The sequence below is a fragment of the Marmota marmota genome, unplaced genomic scaffold (assembly GCF_001458135.2).
Source record: "Marmota marmota marmota unplaced genomic scaffold, marMar, whole genome shotgun sequence".
NCBI lineage: Eukaryota > Metazoa > Chordata > Mammalia > Rodentia > Sciuridae > Marmota > Marmota marmota.
Window position 1 is genome coordinate 6,669,805 of NW_026000205.1, and position 19,943 is coordinate 6,689,747.

At 46.3% G+C, this 19,943-nt stretch overlaps 1 long non-coding RNA gene across 1 annotated transcript; it reads left to right on the plus strand.

Moving 5' to 3' along the window:
* Nucleotides 1–7,409: 7,409 nt before the first annotated feature.
* LOC125612606 lies at nucleotides 7,410–12,367 on the plus strand. The gene is made up of 2 exons (XR_007343080.1): nucleotides 7,410–7,926; nucleotides 12,015–12,367. It is a non-coding gene; the product is annotated as an uncharacterized LOC125612606 (long non-coding RNA).
* The last annotated feature ends 7,576 nt before the right edge of the window (nucleotides 12,368–19,943 follow it).

A 19,943-nucleotide genomic window follows, 5' to 3' on the forward strand; every position in this document is an offset into this window, starting at 1 on the left:
ATTATTATTATTATTATTATTATTATTATTATTATTATTATTATACTGGAGGTGGAACTTAGGGCCTCACACATGGTATTCAAGTACCATGAACTTTTTTTTTTTAACTAGTTTCTGGCTGGGCTTTGTGGCAAACTCCTATGATCCCAGCTACTCAGGAGGCTGAGGCAGGAGGATCACAAGTTCAAGGCTAGCCTGGGCAACTTCTCGAGGCCCTAAATAAGTTGGCAAGACCCTGTCTCAAAATAAAAAACGAAAAGGGCTGGGGATGTGACTCAGTGGTAAAGCACCCCTGGGTTCAATCTCCAGTACTGCAGCAAACACAAGCAACAAAACCAAACCCCTCTGAGTGGGAAGAGCTCTCTTTTCTTCTTTTCCAATTATAGCCTGGCAGCAGTTCCTCCGGAAGTAGGCAGTGCCAGAGCCTGGTAGTCACGTGGACGCCTTAGGGATAGCTCTCCTCCCTGTGAATTTGGGTGAAATTGGTGTTTCTTTTGACATGTCATCAGACGGTGCCCCCACAGGAGGGGCGGAGGAAGTTGAGGCCCCTAGCTTCTTGCTTCAATAGCCTGAGGACATGAGATGTGCACACTTTCCTGTTTCATCAATTTCCAACAGGGTCCATACCCTCTTCAGAAGAGATTAAGGGCAAAAGACCAAGTAAAGGGGACAGGTTGTTTCCGGGGGTCACGTACCGCTGACCTGGATTCTGTGGATTGCTCATTTCACCCTACCCGGAAACGTCCATCTTTTGCATGTGTGGTTGGATATTTATATCAAGATATATGATTCCCTTCCTGTTGGTGGCAATTGGGCACTCACGTCAGGCTTATGATAGTAAAATTATACGGTGTGTACTTTGAGAACAGCAAAGGTTTCTATGAGGTCTGGGGAGAAGGGAGAGTGGCGGAGCCGGTGAACTCTCCTCCTGCCTCCTCTTTGATTGGACAGCCCTCTGCTCTCCCATGACTTTCCCAATCAGGGGATTTTGGGCCTTCCCTTTTTCCTACTGTGGGGCCAAAGTCCACATATATTTATCTGTGCCTGGAACGGGATGCCCTTTGAAAAAGAAAGCCCCAAGAAAAGGCATGGTTGCTGATTTCCAGGATTCTAATTTTCGCCCTCGGTTTCCCACCCTGAATGCTGGTTAGAATCACCTGTGGGGCATTTTAGCACCTGGCAATGCCTGTGGCTGACCCCGAGGCCATGTGGTTTGTTTGATCTCTGGTGTGGCCTAGGCTTGGTAGTTTAAGAATGCTTTCAAGTAAAAGAGTCACTTTACATTATAGAAACTGCTGAGCCAGGTGCTCAAGTTAACATGACACCTAATGAGAGGGAGAGTGACGTCATGGGCCTCCTGATATGGTAGACTGAGAAGGCACGGCATCACATCTGTGGTATTCCTGTCCAAGGTGCCTCACCTGAATTTAATCATGAGGAAATATTAGGCAAGCCCTCATCTAGGGTCATTTGACAAAATAACTGGTCAGTACTTAGTACTTTTTTTTTTTTCTTTTAGCACTGGGGATTGAATTTAGGGGCACTTGGTCACTAAGTCACATCCCCAGCCCTACTTTGCATTTTATTTAGAGACAGGGTCTTACTGAGTTGCTTAGTGCCTCACCATTGCTGAGATTGACTTTGAACTCTCGATCCTTCTGCCTCAGCCTCCCGAGCCGCTGGGATTACAGGGATGCGCCACTGCACCCGGTCTGGTCAGTACTCTTTATAAATGTTAAAATCTGTTGGGCGCGGTGGTATACACCTATAATCCCAGCGGCTCAGGAGGCTGAGGCAGGAGGATTGCGAGTTCAAAACCAGCCTCAGCAGTGAGGTCCCAAGGACCCTGTTGGTACCCAGGTTCAATCCTGGGTACCAAAAAAAAAAATAAAATAAAATAAATGTTAAGATCATGAAGACAGAAGAAATTCTGAGGCATTTCCCCAGATTAAAGAAGACTTAGAAGACAAAACAGTTGAACTCAATGTGTGATCCTAGGTTGGAATCCTCATCCAGGGATGAACACCTGAGTGGGAAGGAGGGTAGATGGAGTTTGAATAAGCTCTGTGGGTTAGTGCCCTGTATGGTATCAGTGATAAGGTATTGATTTTGATGACGGTGTTGTGGCTATGGAAAACATTAATATCTGGGGAAGCTGAGTGAAGGGTAGTCTATGAGGACTCTATTTTTTTCGAAACATTTTTGAAAGGCTGAAATCATTTCAAAATGAAGTGTTAAAAAAGAAGCCTTCCAGGTAATTCTCAGGAGTTGCCAAAGTGAAGAACCACTTCCCCAAGCCATCTTGCCTAACCTGTCAAAGTCATCTTTCTGAAAATGCTGTCTGTCAAGTTTCTGACCTTAAATTGTTCCGATTACTCTTTCCATCCATATGATGAAGTTCAAACTCCTTAGGCTGCCGTTCAAAGGCCCCGCAGTGCCGGGCGGTGGCTCACGCCTGTAATCCCAGTGGCTCCGGGGGGGCTGAGGCAGGAGGATGGCAGGTTTGAAGCCAGCTTCAGCAACTTAGTGAAGCTGTAAGCTACCTAGTGAGACCCTGTCTCAGAATTTAAAATGAAAAGGGCTGGGGATGTGGCTCAGTGGCTCGGTGCCCTTGGGTTCAATCCCTGATACAAAAAACAAAACAAAACAAAACAAAAAACGACCCAGTAGCGTGTCCTCCACTGTTCCCTGGCTATGCACAGCAAGGCCTGACCCACATTGTATTTCTCACATCTGGACTTACTATAATTCTTCCCCTTCCTCCTATATTATCCTTGCTTTCCTGTTTAGCATCTTCAATTAGTCTCTGTCCTAAGGCCTGTGTCAGAGCCTGTCTCTCCCCTGAAGCCCTTTAGGAGAGTTTCCTTTAGAAGCAGAGACCTTTCTTTTCTGCGAATTCAGATAGGCTTAAAGGTCCATGTGGAGTGAAAAATAGGAGCTTTAGGTTCAGGAATAATGTGAATCTAAATCCTGGTTCCACCTCTCATCAGTTATGACATGAGGGGCAAGTTCATTGATTTCTTGGAAAATAGGCGTGGTAGAACTTCCTTTAAAGAGTCATCATGAGCATTAGATTAAGGTACAAATTTAAAGGTCCCCAGCATCTATTAGGTTCCTTCCTTTTCATTATGATCCCCCAAAATATCGTGGGTGGTTCAAAGGCTCTTGTCAAAAATTCCCCGTAGAGTTGGGTGCGGTGGTGCACACCTATAATCCTGGCAACCCGGGAGGCTGTTGCAGAAGGATCACAAATTCGAGACCAGCCTCAGCAATTTAGCAAGTCCTTAAGCAACTTAGTGTATTTACTTAGAGTATTTACTGAGGGCTTATCCCTTACCAGGCACTATGTTTAGTACCTTCTGTGTCTTAATTTGCTTGTTTACTGTCACTTTCTGATGCAGTAAGAGTTATCTTGGTCACTTCCTGATGCTGAAGGAGGTGAACTGACTGGTCCAAGGTCATCCGTCCAGTTAGGAGCACAGCTAGTGTGATTCCCCTGGAAGTTTGTCTTCTGGCTTCTGTATCAGATGAGCAAGTGAAGGAGGAGGAGAGCAAAGCCCATTTTCATGGTGGGTGATATTCATCAAAGGAACCAGGAATGCTGGTACAACCTTTAATCCCAGTGATTTGGGAGCCTTAGGTAGGAGGATCGCAAGTTCGAGGCCAGCCTCGGCAACTGAGCAAAAAAATAAATAAAAATGGAAAGGGCTGGGGATGTGGCTCAGTGGTAAAGCATCTGAGTTCGATCCCCGGTGCACACGCACGCATGCACACAGACACATACACACACACACACACACACACACACAGACACAAACATGCACAAATAATCCCCTGCATAAATTTTTAAAAATGTTGTGCCTGGTCATCACCAAGATGGCAGACCCTCTTGAACTGGGACTTGAAGGAATCCAGTTGAGATTTTTTTTTTTTTTTTCCTGGAACTCAACTCAGTAAATAAGTGATCTTTGGGCAGAGGAATGTAACCCAACAGAGAAGGGAGGGACAATGCGTCTCTAAGTGGGGAAGGCTGTGATGCTTTGCACACCACCCCTGGGCTCTCAGTGAGTCATTGGCGTAGAGGAAGTCAGCTCCTTGGTACAATCCCTCCGGCCCTGAGCTCTGCCTAGCAAGTCTTCCTCGTCCACTCCCACCCAGGTGCTATGTACCTGGGTGACTCAGGGCCTCTTCCCTTTCCTGTTCCCTCCGCCCTGCCCCTCAGAGCGGGGTGCCCTGCAGGCCTGGCTCCAGGCCTCTGCTATTGGTCTCTGAAAGCCAGAGGAGGAGGGGCTGCCGAGCAGGAAGTCAGAGGCCAGTGGGCAAGGAAAGAGCCAGGTGGGGCTGCCATTGTTCAAAGGTCACAAACTCTGGGTGTGTTTTATTACTCCTCTTGGATGTCAAGTCCCCTCCCCTCTGTGGCCATTCCAGAAACTCTCCCTCTCTTGACTTCCTTCTCTTACTCGTTCTGCCCCTGATGCATCCCTTTTATGGCCAGAGAATGGCTGGGCAAATAGTGGACTGTCCAGTAAAAATGGCTTTTTATGAGGACAGGGGACCTGGCCCTACCTTTTCCTTAAAAGGGATCGAGGTTCAGAAAATTAAGGTTTTATGAAGGGCTATGAACTGGTGAGCGTGGTGTCAGGGAACGGGTGCGTGAGCGACAGGTCACACCGAAAACAAAAACGCTGTCTCCTTGTCAACTCCAGGAAGTGCAGAGGGCAGAGAGCCTTCTGGAAGGTGGATTTCATTCAGGAGACTGGAGAAATCTTAGGACATTCTCTGGCCAGACTGAGTGGGAGATGGGGTGACATCATGGAGAGGTGCCGCTTTGGGACATTACTTGCCTTCTCTGCCTCAGCTTTTGTAAACTGTAAAAATAGTGATAGCCTGGCACGGCGGCACATGTCTGTAATCCCTGGGGCTTGGGAGGCTGAGGCAGGCAGATCGTGAGTTCAAAGTCAGCCTCAACAATTTAGAGACACCCTAAGCTACTCAGCGAGAGACCCTGTCTCTAAGTAAAATACAAAAAAGGGCTGGGGATGTCGCTCAGTAGTTAAGTGCCCCTGGGTTCAATCCTAGGTACCAAAAAAAAAAAAAAATGGATGACACTCATAGATTTTTTTTTTTTTTTTTTTTGGATGAGGATTGTAGTTCTATGTGAAGCCCTTGGGATAGTAATTAGCCTGTGGTGACTGCAGATTTTTAGGATGTTTTCCAGCCGGGGTCCTCACAGGCCAACTGGAGATGGAAATGGTTTTGGGGGGTGGCGGCTAAGTTTCAGAAGTGGAAATGTGAAATCACTCAGGCACCCCATTCTGTGACAATCCCTTCAGCAGGAATACCCGGAGAGGCTGTGGCTTCTGTCAGTTACTGTCTAGGAATTGGATCCTCAAATGGTTTTGCTGAAGGCTGAGCCTTGAAATAGATTTCCGGGAACAGGGAATATGTCGCTCATTGTGTTCACCTTACTAAGGGAATTCCCTGTTGTGGCCCAGGTCATTATTTTTGTTTCCTGTGCTGTCCTCATTTATAAGGTATAAAGAGAAAGACTGAAGAAGAATCTCATAAGGAAATGAATGAATGCTCCCCAGCAGAATTGCAGCTTCCAGTTTTATGTGAACATAAAAGACCTTTTTTAAAGAACAGATCTCTCCATATAAAAACAGCAAGCTGCTACGAGTAGACAGCAGACTGTCACAGATCATTTGAGCAGAATCAGATTCGAGAGTGGGTGATCGGCCCTCCTTGCCAACCAGTAGGTTAGACCGAGTCACTGAAGAGGAAGGAGACAGCAGAAAAATGAATGAGGGTGAGAGAAAATGGGGGTGTGTTGAGGAAAGGATTGAAAGAGTATTTACCGAGGGCTTATCCCTTACCAGGCACTATGTTTAGTACCTTCTGTGCCTTAATTTGCTTGTTTACTGTCACTTTCTGATGCAGTAAGAGTTATCTTGGTCACTTCCTGATGCTGAAGGAGGTGAACTGACTGGTCCAAGGTCATTTGTCCAGTTAGGAGCACAGCTAGTGTGATTCTCTTGGAAGTTTGACTTCTGGCTTCTGTATCAGATGAGCAAGTGAAGGAGGAGGAGAGCAAAGCCCATTTTTATGGTGGGTGATATTCATCAAAGGAACCAGGAATGCTGGTACACACTTGTAATCCCAGTGATTTGGGAGCCTTAGGTAGGAGGATTGCAAGTTCGAGGTCAGCCTCGGCAACTTAGCAAGACGCTGTCTCAAATAAAAAAATTAAAAGGGCAAGTAGAAGAGATCCCTGGGTTTGATCCACAACACCAAAATAGAAAAAAGAAAAGAAAAGAAAAAAAACCTGTGTTAGGTGGAATAATGGCCTTCCGTCAAAGTCCACTCCATATCCCAACCCCTGGAACTTCTGAATGTTACTTTGCAGGGCAGAGAGAAATTTGCAGACGTGATGAGGTTAGGATCCTGGGATAGCGCCATCAATCTGGATCATCTAGATGAGCCCAGTGTCATTATAATAAGTGAAAGAGGGAGGTGGGTGAGTCAGGGGGTGGCGTGAGAAAGACTTTGCTTGCTGTGGCCAACTTTGAAGATGGAGGGGGCCGTGAGCTAGGGAATGCAGACAACCTTCAGAAGCTGCATCAGACAAAGAACTGGATTCACCCCTCAGATCCCCAAAGGTTTACTATCTTGCTGATGCCTTGATTCTAGCCCAAAGAGATCCATTTTGGACTTAGGACCTCCAGAAATGTAAGAACTGGGGGAAAACATAGGTAGTCTTTGCATCCCAGGGGGTTATAGACTCCAGGTAGAGAAAAGAGACCCAGAGAAATAAGCCAAAATGTTAAACTGGGAAGCCTAGATTATAGGTGGAAAGTGGAATGTAGCAGATATTGATTTTCTTTTCCTACTTCATATAATAATTTTTAAAGGTTAAAAAAAAATTAGGCAAGTCCCTGAGTTCAATTCCCAGCAATGAAAAAGAAAACAATGAAAGGTCACGACACCATGGTATTGTAAATAATGTAAATAATGTACAGGTAGAGGGACAGCTCCTGCCAGGACAGGAGGAGAGGACCTGATCCTAAGGGTGAGCTGGAGCTTTTGTCCCCTTTGTCTAAACGGTTCATCGCTTGAATGGTTCAAACTCAAAGAAACAAAATGACTATTTTTTTTTGCTGAGGCTGGCTTGGAACTCACGATCCTCCTGCCTCAGCCTCCCGAGCTATTGGGATTACAGGCATGTGCCACCGCATCCGGCACAAATGTCTATTTATCAGAGACTTTTAATGAGGTGAACATTCTGGCAACTGGAATTAATGGCAAGAGTCTTCAGCGCACGCCTGTAATCCCAGCGGCTCAGGAGGCTGAGGCAGGAGGAGTGCGAGTTCAAAGCCAGTCTCAGCAACTTAGCGAGGCCCTAAGCAACTCAGTGAGACCCTGTCTCTAAATAATATACAAAAAAGGACTGGGGATGTAGCTCAGTGGTTAAGTGCCCCTGAGTTCAATCCCCAGTGCCCCCACCCAAATAAAAATAAATAAATAAAAAGAGTCTTTGGGACTTCCTTATGAAGTTCTTATGGAATCTACTTTGGGGTTCAGCCTTTTCTGCTTTTCTCCTCCTATAGCTTTCAGCAGGGCTGGGTGGGCAGGGCCCAGGCCCCACACAGGCCTCTTGTATTTCAGGAGGGTTTTCTTCTTTGTTGAGGGGTAGGCTGGAGCTCTGAGTTTGTTTTTCATTTTTTTTCCCTCTCATTAGCAATTAAGGAAATGACAGCTAGCCCTTTCTCTAATAGCCTTATAATGGAGCCATCCATATCTCCTCCTGATTCCTCTGCCCTCCAGGAAGCCACACCTTTTCCTAGCCCTCCCGATCCTGGGGGACTTCTACATGTACAGAGCTCTAAGAGGGAAAAAAAACCCCCACAAAACAAAGAAAACCCAGGGGTGAGTAAGGACTTTGGTAATTGCGTCTGTTTTCTTAAGGTAAATCTTTCTTTCTCCCCTCCCCCTCTCCACCCTCACATTTTGGGCCCAAGTCCTCATCTCTGGGCACAAAGAAACTGGTTTCCAGCTCCTGCTGATGGTTTGGTTCCACCCACTAAGACAATGGGCCTATTTTTTTCTATAGTCAAAAGCCCTTGTGTTTGGCCCCTGGAGTTCCACCCTGAACAAGTGCCAAAGCTCAAGCCTTCCTCTTCTGCTCCTTCCAGGTCTTCTGGAAGTCCCAGGGCTTGTGGGGGTGGGGTGGGAGTCCTGAGTCTATCCAGCCAAAGGGGAAGTTTGTGGGAATCCCAGACCGCCATGCATGGGGACGTCTTCTAGGCCTGTTGACAGAAGACGGGGAGCTGTGGGCCAGGACCTGGGCCCGAAGCTGGTGACGGAGCTCCGACCTTGAATGAGTAGATTGACCTCTCTAGATCTCAGCTTTGCCTTCTGCAAAACAAGACATAGCTATCAAGACTCCAGGCCTACAGTTTGAATGCACTGGCCCGGCATTTTCTTTGTTCCTCCTTAGTGAAATCTATATTATCCCTCTGGGCCCAGGGATCCACCTGCAGACAAAATCAATTTGGCTAATGTCCATACTAACTCTCAAGTATCACGTCCCTTTTTAAAGATGACACTCTTGCTGGGTGCAGTGGGCTCAGGCCTGTACTCCCAGTGGCTCGGGAGGCTGAGGAAGGAGGATTGTGAGTTCAAGGTCAGCCTCAGCAATTCATCAAGGCTCTAGGCAACTCAGCAAGATCCTGTCTCTAAATAAAATATAAAAAAAGGGCTGAGAAGGGCTGGGGTTGTGGCTCAGTGGAGAGAACTTGCCTGGCATGTGTGAGGCACTGGGTTTGATTCTCAGCACCACAAATAAAATAAAGGTCCATTGACAACTAAAAAAAAAAAGGACTGGGGATGTGGCTTAGTGGTTAAGTGCCTCTGGATTCAATTCTCGGAGACACTTAGCTGGCCTTTTAGGCAAGGGTGGAATGGGTGGATATTTTTGGCTGGCTCTTATTCTGGGGCCCCTTGGTAGCAGAAGGGTAGGGGCCTGCCAGTCCTGGGTCCTAGCTTTAGGAGTTTGGACTTTGGTGAGGAGGGAACCACCTGGGGCTTTAAGTGAGAGGGGACCTGGTCAGATCTGTGTTTCAGGACACGTGTCTGGCAGCTGCTCGTTGGTAGAACTGAGTCTATGGGGAGCCACTGAGAAACTCAGATGTGAGCGGAGAGATCAGAGGGTAAGGAGAGCCGGGAAGAGTGAGAAGCACTGGAGGAGAAGTGGTGGCCTTTCTGAGTGACAAGAGAGGAAAGGATTGTGGGAGGGGATGGAGGTGGCTCTGAGCTGTGCTGGTTGGGTCCTGGGTGGATCAGATGCCTTTAGCCTTGGGGTAAGGATGAAGTCAGGATGCAGAGGGACTGAGAGATGAAGCTCGGTTTTGGGTGTGCATAGGTGAGAGACATGGGCCTCAGGCAGCAGCAAGAACCCACTCGAAGCTCTAGGAGGCTGAGGCCAGAGCAGAGAAGTCGTGGAGGCCACGGAGGAGAAGATCACCAGCCCAGAGGGCTCTGGCTCCCGGGGAATGGCCTGGCTGGCCTCCTCCATCACAGGCACATGGCTGTGTGCCTCTCCTTCTCGACCTTTTCTCTGTTGATCACGGTGATTTTTCTGTGGGTTGATGAGAGGAGAAGTGGAAAGGGGAGAAGCAACACAAGGAAGGACTTTCGGAGGAAGATAATAAGGAAGACGGGTCAGAACGCAAGCTGTAAAACATGTAGACATTCATTATAAACCATAAAAAGCCCAGTGTAAATGTAAAGTTTGGTTGAGATCATGGTGTCTGTGGGCCAGAAGAGGGAGGGGTGAGACTGGGACCATAAAGGAGAAGTTTCAGCCCCAGGTGGTGGTGCATGCCTGCAGTTCCTCGGGGAGGCTGAGGCAAGAAGGTTTCAAGTTCAAGGCCATCCTCAGCAATTTAGCGAGGCCCTGTCTCAAAAATTAAAAAATTAAAAATAAAAAGGGCTGGGGATGTGGCTCAGTGGAAAGCCCCCCTGAGTTTAATCTCCAGTACCAAATAAATAAAATAAATAAATAAGTAAATAAATAAATAAATCTGAAGCTTAAAACTGAACTGTTAGGTCTAGAAATCTCCTTGGAAAGTTTAAAAAATGACCTGGTCAATTCAATCTCTTGGTCATAATGAACTTTGTATGTCCATATCACAATATAAAATATTAATAACAAACAAATATCGTGTGCATACTGCGTGCCAGGCAGTGTGATGAACACTTTAACTCCATGACTACATTTGATGCACACAGCATCATCTGGGTACTTTTTATTAGCCCCATTTTGCAGGTGAGGAATCAAAGGCACAGTCATTTGCCCAGGGCCTTGCAACTTGTGTGCTAGAGCCAGAATTTGAATCTAGCCTGCCTGGGGGGACTTTTAACCAACTAGCAGTTCAGAAATTCCATGCTTTCTGCGGTTCAGAAATTCCATGTTTGCCTGCTTTGCTTTGCCTTAAAATAAGACAGGATGTGGGAGCAGGAGGGCTGCAGAAAGTGATAAGGCAGGACTTCTAGAGTGGTCCCTGGGCAGTCTACGCTGGAATTATCTGAGATGTTAGAAATTAAGATCTGGAGCCCAGCATGTAATCCCAGTGGCTGGGGAGACTGAGGCAGGGGGATCACAAGTTCAAAGCCAGCCTCAGTGACTTAGTGAGGCCCTGAGCAACCTAGTAAAACCTGTCTCCAAATAAAGCATAAAAATAACTAGGGATGTGGTTCAGTGGTAAGCGCTCTGAGGTTCAATCCTTGCTACCAGAGAGAGAGAGAGAGAGAGAGAGAGAGAGAGAGAGAAAGAAGAGATATCTGTTGGTCTCATCACCTTGGGCCAGCTGAAGGCAATTTTATTGGGGGCTGAGGGTAGATATTGGGGATTGAACTCAGGGGCACTCAAGCACTGAGCCACATCCCCAGCCCTATTCTGTATTTTATTTACAGACAGGGTCTCACTTGAGTTGCCTATGGCCTCACTTTTGCTGAGGCTGGCTTTGAACTCACCATCCTCCTGCCTCAGCCTCCTGAGCCGCTGGGATTACAGGCGTATGCCACATGCCCAGCTCAGAAGGCAAAATTTCCAACACTGATGTTTGAGACCTAGCAAGTGGGCAGGATGTCTGCAAAGGCAGTGGAATCTCAGATTCCGCAGTCACCAAGGTCCTGTTCCTCCTTGGAGTCAACAATACAGTCTGTTGAGCTCTTTTTCAGGCTTTTGCAGGCCTGGGGTTGGGGGTGGGGGCACCAAAAAAGGATGAAATCTCACAGGCATTTAGGCTAAAAAAGGTCTTCCAGGGGCCTCTGATTCACACTTTCCATTCACCCTTCATTTACCTCTCTCCCCGCCCCTCCTCAGGGATGGGTTTCACTTCTCTGCCTGTCCCCTGGGGGGGCTTAGCACCTGGGTGGGGACAGAGATGGGGGAGGGGAGAGAAGCCTCTGTGAGGCTTGGTGCTCAGGGGCAGGTGAGCACGGAGAGGAGAGGTCAGTGGCTGTGGCGCTGCTTTGACCTGAGGCAAAGTGTAGCCGCTTCTCAGAGTGGGACAGCTGCTGGAGCCGAGGGTGGGAAATGGCAGGACTGCACCCTGAGACGTGGAGCGGAGATCCTGTCGCCCTCCACTGGGGTCTGTGTGGTCCTCCCCCTTTTCAAGATGCAGGAAAGCAGGAGAAATGTGAAGCTTCTCCCTCTACTTCACCCACTAGCGAGCTCGGAGGGGGTGATCCAGTTGGATCCCCAACTTTGGATGGGGACATCCATCTTGCCCAGTTTGCCTTCTAGAATGTTCCCAGCTCTGGCCTCAGAGATCCAGAACTGACGGGCTGCCCTGGGCCTGGGGTGAGGAGACCCAGTCCTGCTGTCAGCTGAGTCACCAGCTTCCTGGTTACCAGGACAGTGTCACTCGCCCCCTCCAGACAGGAGCTTGCTTATCTGCACATAGTTGGGTTTAACAGAGTTAATCTGCATGTTCCTTTTTGTTCTCAAGTTCCAGTCCCGTGGTTAACTGCGGATGTCCCCAGACGAGCAGGCTGTGAATTCTACTTCTGTCTCTTGACCAGCTGTGCGTTTCTGTGGCTGAAGATGACCACCTCGGGTGTGCTGAGGACAGTCTCCAGGGCTAGGAGCCCCCACTGGCTCTGAGGAACGAGGGCCTGGTGGGCAGGTCCCCTACCATTGCCAAGTCTTGTCTTGGCATTGACATGCCACCCTTCCTGCTCTTCCATGTCCTCTACAGCCTCCTCCTGCTCATCACCCCCGGCTTCTAGGGTAGGGTATAATGCTTGGATAAAATTTCTGGCTGTGGTTCCCTAAAATAAATACCAAGAAGTGCTCTTCATAGCCACCAGGTTTCCCCTCCATCTTTTCCCTTTCCCCATAGACCTGGACACACAGGTCCCACAGAGGCCATGGGGGGGTGTCGTGGTTATATTATGGGTGGGTTAATGCCATCTGAGGAGCTCGGGTAACGCACGTGTGAACCTGCACAGGTCCAAACATCTTGTCACTGCCACCTAAGGGTCTAGGGGAGGTGCTATGAATAATGGAGTCTGTGGCCCGAGTGTGTGGGTGGGAGTCAGAGGGGGGTCAAAGGCAGTTGAGGCAGAAAGGAAATGATTCAGGAGCTGGGTTTCTCCATTTCTGTCTCTTGCGCAATGTGCTGCTAACGTGTATTGTCAGAGGCTGATAAGATGTCAGAAATTTCCTTAATGCAGCCTGAAATCCACCTTGTTTTATTCTTGGGTGTGTGCATCATGTGAGGGGTGGGGAGGTGGAGGGTGAGATCCTCCACCTTCCTGACAGTCTGAGGTCAGGTCTCAGGAGTTAGGGACTGACATTTAGTCAACATCACCTTTGGGTTTGTGAGTAGAACCCAGAGGGTTTGAGAGTTTCCGGGACAAAGATACCCTGCTGCTCTGGAGAAATTAGGGACAAGTTGACAAATAGGAAATTGGTTAGATTTATGTTTTTATTTTCTCTAAACTATAAGGCATTTCTGGCCTTTAAAAATAATTTCACTTTTCTCCACCATCATGCTGTGAGTGAAAGTGCACTTGACTCTTACTCAATCATTTCTCCTTTTTTTTTTTTTTTTGATACCAGGGACTGAACCCAGGAGTGCTTAACTACTGAGCCACATCTCCAGCCTTTTTAATTTATTTATTTTTATTTTGAGACAGTATCTTGCTAAGTTGCTAAGGCCCTGACTAAATTGCTGAGGCTGGCCTTGAATTTGCCATCCTCCTGCCTCAGTCTCTCAAGTCTGGGATTCCAGACACCACCACGCCCTGCTTTGTTAGCTGTTCTTAAGAACAGTAAGAGCAAGATGACATTAGCAGGGAAATGGCAGGACAATTTAGGCTTGCAAAATTGTCTCTGTGTGGAACTCTGATTACTGTGTTCAGACCCGGATGTTGGGCAGCTAAGGGTAGAGGAGGAAGAAAGATGCACAAGGAATGTTCAGACCAACTGGTGCCAAGTGATTTTTTTTGGGGTGTGTGTGTGTGTGTGTACTGGGGATTGAATCCAGAGGCAACTAATCCCTGAGTCACATTCCCAGCCATTTAAAAATATTTATTTAGAGACAGGTTCTCACTGAGTTGCTTAGGGCCTCGCTAAGTAGCTGAGGCTGGCTTTGAACTCATGATCTTCCTGCTTCAGCCCCCCGGGGCCGCTGGGGGTGCCCAGCTTTTGTCTGAGGCTCACACACTAAGCCCACATCCTGTCTATCACAATGAAGGGCCAAGAGGCGCAGCTGGAACCTCTCCCTGTTATCTCCCACTCTAAGGCTCCGTGGTGGCCTTTCCCATGTTAGCCTGATGTCACTTGTGTAAAACCACTGAGGTTAAGTGGTGACAAGTTTGGAAACTTGGTGACAAGTTTCCAGACCTCACCTTCTTAGTGTTGGCTCTGGGCCCTACATGTTCTCACTCCTCCAGGATGAATCTAGAAACTTTATTTGACCTGGATCCTGTTGTGACTGTGACCCGCTCCATGGCCCCCTAAGTACACTCCAGCCTGGGGGTGGGGGCCTGTCGAGTCAGGCTGATTGGACCTGAACTTAAACCCACTTTCTCCTTTATTAACTGTATGACCTTGGACAATTGACTGACACTAAGACTCAGTTACTACATCTGTAAGATGGAGATAATACTCACATGACAGTTATAATAATAGCTAATAATATATAATAATAGCTGATAAATTAGGAACAATTGGCATTTATCCAGCTGGTTGTCATCATCTGCACAGATTTAGGTACGGTTGTAGATGTCATTTTTAAAAAAACTTTCTTGTGGTTGTAGATGAACAGCATGTCCTTATTTTGTTTGTTTATATGTGGTGCTGAGGATCGAACCCAGTGCCACACACGTGCTAGGTGCCACTGAGCCTCAGCCCCAGTCTGAAGCTGTCATTTTTTATATAAGGAAATGCAGGCACAGAAAGTGAAGTGGCATGATGAGATTAACTTGTAAGTGGCAGAGTTGGGGTTCTGAAGGACAGTCGGACCCCAAGCCTGGTGCACTAGACTGGGTAGTCTGCTCTATGTTAATACCAATGAACTGAGAAAAACAATGAAAGTCGTGGGCATCGTGCTTGGCAAATAGCAGTCACTCAGTCATGGTAGCTGTTACCACCAGAGTAAAGAAGTCTGCTTTCCAAGATGGACTTCTGTGTGGCTTGTGGGAGACATGGCCCTAGGTCAGCATAGGGCCGGAGAAAGGGGAGTCTTCCCACTGACTTGGGGTTTGCAGTTCTCCTTCTCCAGGTTTCTTCCAGTCCAATCTCATAGGCAGGTTTTATTGGCAAAAGTCTTGTTCCTGTCGTGCCACAGTTGCTTGACAGGTCCAAAAGGAAAATACAGGATGCGAAACTGGGTGGCCATAGGGAGGGGCTCCCTGCCCACAAACCAGTTGCTCCAGAATCTCTTTCTGACCCTTGCTTCAGAGAATCTGGCTTTTATTTCCTAACATTGTGCCCTCCATTTGGTCAGGGGTCTCAGAGAAGCTACCTGTAGCACTGAGCAGTGCCATAAATTGGTAGGGGGGTGAATGCCAGGAGGCTAAGGAAACCCTGAAAGGCCCTGGGGAGCCCCAGACCCGGGCTCCAGAGGACGTGAGCATCAAGCTTGTCCTGTTTTCCTTGTCCTGTGTACCTTGGCTCTCTGCCTGGCCCCGGAACGGCTCGGTCAGCCGGTGCACATCCTTCCCATCCAGGCTCTGGCTGGCTTGCGGGCAGCCGGGTTTGTGGGTGAAGACTTTTCAAGAGTTTGAGGGATCTGGATCTGCCACTTTTCAGTCGTGTGACCTCGACGGTTTATTCATCTTCTCTGAGCCTTAGTTGTACTAATTTGTGAGAAAATCCTGAGGATCAAATTAAAGAACATCTCTCAAGCTCCCTCCCAGGAGGGCAGCTTACACGCTGCAGTGGTTGATCATCGCATGGGGTCACCCGGAGGTACAGGTGTGGGCCGGGGAGGAATATGAAATACAATCCCTTCCCTTTAAGGAGGTGACACCTAGATGAGCTGAGAGCCAATAACACAGGTAAACATGTCAATCACAGGGTTGGGAATGCGCGTGGCGCGTCACTGTCCAGTGTGTGTCCCAGGCATGGGGAGAGGTGGGGGTGCCTAGGTGGAGAGCTGCCCTGTGGGCGGAGCAGGGAAGGCTTCCAGGTCAGGTTAACCTGGCACACGTATAGAGTCTGCAGAGGAAGGTGGAGGGTTACTTCTGGAAAGTGCCAGAATCAGGCCAAGCAGCATCAGTTCAGGGACTAGAGAAAACAGTGGGATCAGAACTCAGGGGTTGTTGGGGAGACTGGAGGGAGATGAGATTGAACAGGGAGTTTGGGGCTGGGTTGAGGAGGGCTTATGCTGTGCTAAGGAGCTTGGGACTTATGGGAAGGCTTTTGGAGGTAAAGGTTTGATATTAAGGGCCTGGGGTTGTGGCTCAGTGGTAGAGCATTCACCTAGCATGTGTGAGGCATTGGGTTTCATCCTTAGCACCATATACAAAATGAATAAATAAAATAAAGGTATTGTGCCCACCTACAACTAAAAAGAATAAAAAAAAGATTTGATATTAATATCTTGACCTTGATTTGGTGACTCATTCTTTTAACCTCTTGTGGCCTCAGATCCCTCATTTATAAAATAAGAACATTGAGCTGGATGTGGTGGTACACGCCTGTAATCCCAGCAGCTTGGGAGGCCGAGGCAGGAGGATTGTAAATCCAAAGCCAGCCTCAGCAATTTAGCAAGGCCCTGAGCAACTTAGTAAGACCTGTCTCAAAATAAAATATAAAAAGGACTGGGGATGTGGCTGAGTGGATAAGTGTTTCTGGGTTCAATCCCTGACATTAAAAAAAAAAAAGGTAAGAAATTTGGACCACATGATCTAGCTAAAGAGTCTATGATTCTAAGACACAGAAGATTGTTTTAATAATAAATTGCAGAATTGGTTTGAGGAGGAGAAACTGGAGGTACAAGTGTTATTTAGGAATCCAGTGCAATATCAGGCTTGGAGATTCTTTTGCTCATGGCTCCAGGGGTAGGTGAGGAAGGCCTTTACTCACCTACACTTGGTAGATGTTCTTTGATGTTTGGGTACTTTGACATTATATCTCCATGACAGTTGGGGTTCTATAAGATACCGCCTCAGGAGACACCCATCTTTGGGACACCTGGAGAAGTGACATTGATAAACTGTTCCAGGAAAAGAGTGATTAGTGAGTGTCAGATTGATATCATTCCTGTTCTGCAATAATCCAAGGACAAAAACAACAGTAGTCTTGAGGCTGGGGCTGTCACTCAGTGGCGGAGCGCCTGCCTAGCATGTGTGAGGCACTGGGTTTGATCCTCAGCACCACATAAAAATAAACAAATAAAATAAAGGCATTCTGCCCATACACAACTCCAAAAAACTGAAAAAAAAAACAAACAAACCAACAACAACCCAGCAGTCCCTTATTGTTTCTTTTAAGATATAGAGTTTTCTATTTACAAACTCTTTTTTTTTTTTTTCTTAAGAGATGAAGTCTCCATATGTTGCCCAACTTGGCACCCAACTCTGTGGGCTCAAGACCCTCCTGCCTCAGCCTCCCCAGCACCTGCAACTACACTGTGCCTGGCCAGACTCCTTTAGTAGGGTTTCCCAATTTATAAAACAGTTTCATGAGCATTATCTCATTTTCTTCTCACCAGAATCTCCTGAGGGAAGTGAGGCAGGTGCTATCTTCATTTTGTGGATGAGGAAAGGTCGTCATTCCTCAGTCTTTTCAATCGAGGCCTTTTCCCTCTAAGGGCAATGATCTTTTCCTTGCTCCATGGTCCTTGAACAGGAAATGGAAGCTTACTTTATCCATTAGTTACTTAATCCAGCACATATTTATTAAGTGCCCAGTATGCATTAGGTACTCTGCTAATTGGAGGTTGATAGAAGAACATATATTTAAGAAAAAACAATATTTTGGCATGACCTGGTGATGCATACCTTTATTCCCAGAGACTCAAGAGGCTCAGGCAGGAGGATCACAAGTTTGAGACCAGCCTCAGCAATTCAGCGAAGTCCTAAGAAATTTAGCAAGATCCTGTCTCAAAATAAAAAATAAAAAAGGGCTAGAGACGTGGCTCAGTGGTTAAGTGCCTCTAGGTTCAATCCCTGGTACCAAATTTTTTTTTTCTGATTGTAAATCAATACATGAATACATGTTTATTATAGAAATATTGTCAAGTAGAGGAAACAATTCTCTTATACCACCACCTGTAAACTAGATGCGTTTTAGGCTTTGCCTAAAAAGTTTTGCCTATTTTCCTACTTATTGAGATCATATCATGTATATTACTTTGTAAGCTGATTTTTTCTAATTATGGTTATTTTCTCATTATTACATTTTTAACAAACTTTTTTTTTTTTTGGTGCTGGGGATTGAATCCTGAGCCTCTACCACTGAGCTATACCTCCAGTTCCTTTAATAAACATTTTTAAATGACTGTACAACATTATATTTTAGGCTCAGTATCCTTTATTTGAAATGCTTGGGATACAAAAGGTTTCCAAGTTCAGATTTTTAAAAAATTTTGGAAAATTTGAATATACCTAATGAGAAACCTTGGAGATTGAGATTTCTTGGAGATGGGCAGAAGTCTAAGCATGCCATTTGTTGACATTTCACATATGTCTTATACACATACCTTGAAGGTGCATGAAATATTTTTAATAATTTCATTCATGAAACAGAGTTTGTATATATTGAATAATCAGAAAGCAAAATGTCACTCTCAGTCACCCTTATGGAGGATCTGTGGTTGTTTGACATCGTTCCTGACTGAATTTATATGCTGCTGATAAGCAATCATTCATTCATATGTAAGCACTTAACAGTAAAAATATGACATGACATTAATACAATGGAAAAGCAAGATGTTCAGGGCAACTAAGTAACACAGTAGCACCGCCTGAATGCCCTATATCCCCTGCTAACCATCAGCAACAGCAAAGAACAGCATTCTTCCATCTCCACCTATCATGCTGTGTGTGTATTTTTTAATTGTAGATGAACACAAAACCTTTATTTTATTTATTTATTTTTATGTGGTGCTGAGGATGGAACCCAGTGCCTCACACGTGCTAGGCAAGTGCTCTACCACTGAGCCACAACCCTAGCCCCCCATGTTGTGTTTTGACTTTTTCCCCTGAACTAGTGATTGAACCCAGCGATGCTCTACCACTGAGTTACATCACCAGCCGTTCTTTTGTTTTTTGAGACAGGGTCTTGCTAAGTTGCTGAGGTCAACCTCAAAACTTGTGATCCTTTGTGAACTCAAAAAACTTAACACCAAACAAACAAACCCAATCAATAAATGGACTAAGCAACTGAACGGACTCTTCACAGAAGAAATACAATTGATCAATAATTATATGAAAAAGTGTTCAACATCTCTAGTAATTAGAGAAATGCAAATTCAAAACTCCAGTCAGAATGGCAACCATCAAGAATACAACAACAATAAGTGTTGGCGAGGATGTGGGGGAAAAGGCACCCTCACACATTGCTGGTGGGACTGCAAATTGGTGCAGCCACTGTGGGAAGCAGTATGGAGATTCCTCAGAAAACTCAGAATGGAACCACCAGTTATCCCACCTTGGTTTATGCCCAAAGGACTTAAAATCAGCATACTGCAGTGACACAGCCACATCAATATTTATAGCAGCACAATTCACAATGGCTAAACTATGGAACCAACTTAGATGCCCTTCAACAGATGAATGGACAAAGAAAATGTGGTGTATATATACAATGGAATATTACTCAGCCTTAAAGAAGAATGAAATGATGGCATTTGCAGGTAAATGGATGGAATTATTTATGCTAAGTGAAATAAACCAATCCCAAAGAATCCAAGGCCGATTGTTTTCTCTGATATGTGGATGCTAATTCCCAATAAGTGGCAGGTGTCCAGGGGAGAATAGAGGTACTTTGGATTAGACAGAGGGGAGTGAAGGGAGGGAGCGGGGATGAGGATAGGAAGGATAGTAGAATGAATCAGACATTATTACCCTATGTGCATCCATGACTACACGACAGGTGTAACTCTACATCATATACAATCAGAGAATGAGAAGTTATACTCCACTTATGTGTGATGTGTCCAAAAGCATTCTACTGTCATGTATAACTAATTAGAAAACATAAAAAAAAAAAAAAAAACAACCTTGGGATCCTCCTGCCTCAGCCTCCCAAGTAGCTGAGACTATAGGCGTGACATTTTAAAAAGATGCAGGAGAGGGCTGGGGCTGTGGCTCAAGTGGTAGCGCGCTCGCCTGTCATGCGTGCGGCCCGGGTTCGATCCTCAGCACCACATACAAACAAAGATGTTGTGTCCGCCGAGAACTAAAAAAATAAATAAATAAAT